The sequence below is a fragment of the Myodes glareolus genome, chromosome 22 (genome assembly GCF_982192425.1).
Source record: "Myodes glareolus chromosome 22, mMyoGla1.1, whole genome shotgun sequence".
NCBI classification, from domain to species: domain Eukaryota; kingdom Metazoa; phylum Chordata; class Mammalia; order Rodentia; family Cricetidae; genus Myodes; species Myodes glareolus.
Genome location: NC_142047.1, coordinates 36,847,641 through 36,851,989, shown reverse-complemented (window position 1 = coordinate 36,851,989; position 4,349 = coordinate 36,847,641).

The window sequence follows — 4,349 nt, the reverse complement described above, 5'->3', positions numbered from 1 at the left end:
ATAAAGGAAGGGACTCAGGCTGAAAGCAGGAAGGAAGATCTCCCTGCCTCAGCGATGGGGGAGGGAGTGGGCAGGGCTTGTCTCTTAAAGGGACAGGACAGATTATTACATTTTACATATCCAATTAAGAGGTCTAATTTACTTTTTGTTTGTTTTTGAGACTGGGTCTCACTATGTAGACCAGGCTGGCCTCGAGCTCACAGATGCCTGCCTACCTCTGCTTCTCATGCCTGGATCAAAGGTACATGCTACCATACTCCACCCAATTAAGAAATGCTTTTGGTTTTATGGGACTGGGGGAATAGCTCAGAGTAGAGAGAATACTTACTTAGCCATGTGCAAGATGCTGAGTCTGACTCCTAGCACCACATATATACTCACACATTTTTTAAAAATGAGAAATCCTACCTTACACTTGAAAAGGCCTGAACATCCTAATTGTTGGGATTTTGTAGAGCAGAATGGCAGTTAGAAGTCAAAGGTTAAGTACCTTTCCTATATACAATTGGAAGTTAGTGGCAGAAGTGGTACTACTACAATGTAATTGCTTCAATGGCCATACTCAATTTTATTCTGCTATCTCAAGTAATTAGTTAGGACTTGTTTCTTTCACATTCTAATCAAGGTATATTTACATTTTATAAAGCACACAGACCTCAGTAAGCTTCCACAAGACCTGCATTCCTGTATTTAACACCTCAGTTAAAACCCAGACTATTAGCCAGGCATGGTAACACATATGTGTAAGAACATTTGAAAACTGGGCTGGGAACATCAGGAGTTCAAGGCAAGCCTGAACCCCACTCACTCAGAAAGCTACCAACCAAATGGACAACACAGACGACTTCTGTCCTCTAGAGGTCTGCTGAGCTCTTTCCTTCAGGCCCCACACTGGGCACGGCCACTCTGATTTATATTCCTTTCCATTTCTTTTTTTTTTAAAAAATATTTATTTATTTGTTATGTATACAATATTCTGTCTGTGTGTATGTCTGCAGGCCAGAAGAGGGCACCAGACCCCATTACGGATGGTTGTGAGCCACCATGTGGTTGCTGGGAATTGAACTCAGGATCTCTGGAAGAGCAGTCAGTGCTCTTAACCTCTGAGCCATCTCTCCAGCCCCCTCCTTTCCATTTCTTTTGAGGCTATAGTTTTTTTCCAGTGCTAGTGACTGAAACCAGTCACTTGCACATGTTAACAGTGTCCCCTACCCTCTGACACTGAATTCAAAGGTTTACTTACAGCTGAAATACCTCTGACTAACACCCTCTCCTCTTGGCTACAGAACCACTGAAAAAAATGGTAAAAGATCTACTTGGACAGCGTCACAGGGAAACAGCTTGGTCCTATTATGATTACAGACACAATTAGTTTTAGTTTCAGTTTTTTGATTTTGTTTATTGAGACAGGGTTTCTCTGTGTAGTTTTCAATGTTCTGGAACTAGCTTGGTAGACCAGGCTGGCCTTCAGTTCAGAGCTCTGACCTCCAATTTTAATCTGCTGGGATAAAAGCCATCCACTGCCTAGTTTTTTGTTTTACAATTAGTTTTAAAGAGATTCACGGGTACAGGAAGTCAAGGCCAATTATGAAAAAAAATGAGGAATACAATAAACTCTTCATTAAGAAAATAAGGGTACTTTCTCCAAGGTAACTGCCTCCCTGGCTCTGAGATCAGGGACATTCAGGGTGGTGTGGCCAAGATGAGGTTTCCCAGGTTCTTTCTAATCTAGCTACTCCTGGCTAATTGGCTTAGGCCCTAGGGGAAATTTTACTTGAGCCCATAAAGGGGAACACATGCACACACACACAAGCACGCACAAATGCACACATGCCTCTTTTGTTTCTATTTGGAGCCACTTCCTACTTCACTGACCTTTGGGCTCCTGTGAGGCTCCCAGCAGCTCTGGATTTCTCACTAATACGTGAGGCAAGTGGTAATTGAAAACTAGCCAGAAGAGAGCTGCTGTTTAGAAACTGGGAACTCTGGCTTTGGAACTTTGCCTTAAGACCAAAAATGTCAAGGTCTGGGAGGGGACAACTTTCCAGTGGCCACAGACACAAGCAAATCAAACAGGGCCTGCACTTCTCCAGCCAGGCACTGGCGGCCAGACCAGGTCGTTTTCTCCACAGCAGCTTCATTTCCTCAGACAGTGAGCTCATACTTGGCGATGGTGCACTCAACAAACAGGGCGTTTAACCCTACCCTCGCCATGGTCCACTCAATCAACAGGGCATTTAACCCTGTCCTGGCCATGATCCACTCAGTAAAACAGGGCATTTAACCCCGTCCTGGCCATGGTCCACTCAATAAAAGACAGCATTTAACCCCATCCTAGAGCAGAACTATGTAATGGATTAATAAAAATGCTGCAGGATCCCCAGTGGTGGCAGGCAGTGGGCCATGTGGCGGCAGGCAGTGGGCAGGAGGTCCTGAGAGCAGCCAGTCCAGGGCAGGGAGACACACAGCGGCAGGCAAGAGACATGGATAGGCATGCCATGCAGAGTGTGGGAGGTTATTTATTAAGTGGGTTATGGAAGGGAGAAGGGGAGAAGAACAGAGAGAAAGGTGGAGAGAGAGAAAGAGGGAGGGAGGGAGGGAGGGGAAAGACAGAAGGGGGAAGGGGGAGAAGTGGGGAGAGGCAGAAAAAGAAGGGACTCAGGCTGGAAGTTGAAGATCAGCCTGCCTCAGCAGACAGGGGAAGGAGTGGGCGTGGCCAGAACAGATCATTATAAACTATGTGAACATGTATACTGTGTGTCTGAGTCATAATAAGTTCTAACAATTCTGAAGAAAGGAGCACTTACACACACAGTTATAACACTAGGTAACTTAGGAAAGCTGGAGAAAAAGCATCAACAGTGAGAGTGAAATCTTCCCTCCTGGCAGAGCCTAATGTGGGTGTGTGGGGTGGAGGGGGAGGGACACGCTGGTGACAGGACCAGAAGGCAAATCAGGACGGCTGCCAGCAGCATTTAGTTGGAAAAAAAAAAGTACACCTTTTATACCTTACAGTTGCAGAGAATCAAGGGAGGTGAGGAATGCGTGAGATGGGGTGTGGCTGGAGGAATCTAGCATTGACCTCGACAGTAGGCACTGTTGTGTCCTAAGGAAGGGCCCACAAGTTCCTCTTGTTAGAGATAAGAATGACCACTTTATCAAGCAGGAACTTTCCACAAGCCACCAGGGAATGGAGACCCTTGTCCAAAAGCCTGACCTTGGGAAAAAGACTTGGGAGCACCCTGTACTACAGTTTCTTAGCCTTACTATGTGGGCCGGTTTCCCTCAGAAGGCTCCTAAAAGGGAAGGTTCTGATGTCTTACTCTGTCCAATTCTGATTTCTCTGTATTTAACTGAACTCTTGCCCTTAATGACTCCAAGCTCTGAATTGTCTAACTTTGTTGTACTTGATGTAATCAGGAGAGTACAATGGAATTCTTGGTTCCACTGTGGTGGGGATTTTTTCCAAAGGATTATTTTGTTTAGAGAGGTCACCATTGTACTCATTTTATCCTTTACCAAAGCCCGTGCAAAATTCCCCAAAGGGAAAGGCATTAAGAGTGAGAATCATTGAAAATGAAAGTAAAAAGGTGCTGGAGACGTGTGGTCTGCAATGTCGAAAAGCTGGGACTTCGCCAAACAGCAATGTCCTTCATTCTCAGCTGGCTGTCTCCCTGCGGTAGGAAACGACGGCGACTGCTGCAGTTATGGATTCTAGGGACCCTCACAACACGGAGCAGAGGAGAATCCTGGAAGCAAAGTTGCTGTTACAGTTGGAGGCAGAGGCAGGAAGATCATAGTTAAGGTCATCCTTGGCTGCGGTAGTGAGTTTAAGGTCAGCCTGGGCTATGGAGGGGATCCTGTCTCAAGAAGAAAAGGCAGGAGAGGGAGAGAGGAAGGGAAGGAGAGAATGAGAATACTTTGGACTAGTCACGATAGTGGCTTCTGCGTATCATCTTGGCATTCGAAGGCTGGTGCAGGACTGAAAGTCAAGGATAGTGTAGGCTACAGAGAGACTCTGTCTCAAAAACAACAAACACTGAAACAAACAAAAAACCTTTTCGACAGGTCTGAGAACAGACCTTTCCAAAGCTACTCCCGTGTTAAGCCTGATAGAAGAATTAACTTCAACCACGTCTGATTGCTGAGGAAGCTGGAAATATGAACTACATGGTCCCTACTCCAGAAGCTGCAAAGTTCCTGGACTCTAATACAGTTTCAGCCTAGTGTCCAGTTGCTGCGTCAGTGTAAGATGGTGTAAAACAGAGCCGCTGCAGGTCACCGTAGAAAGCGCCATGTCCCAAACTGATGCTGTGTTTTAGAGAACCAGTTAAATGCAATCAAGGTCA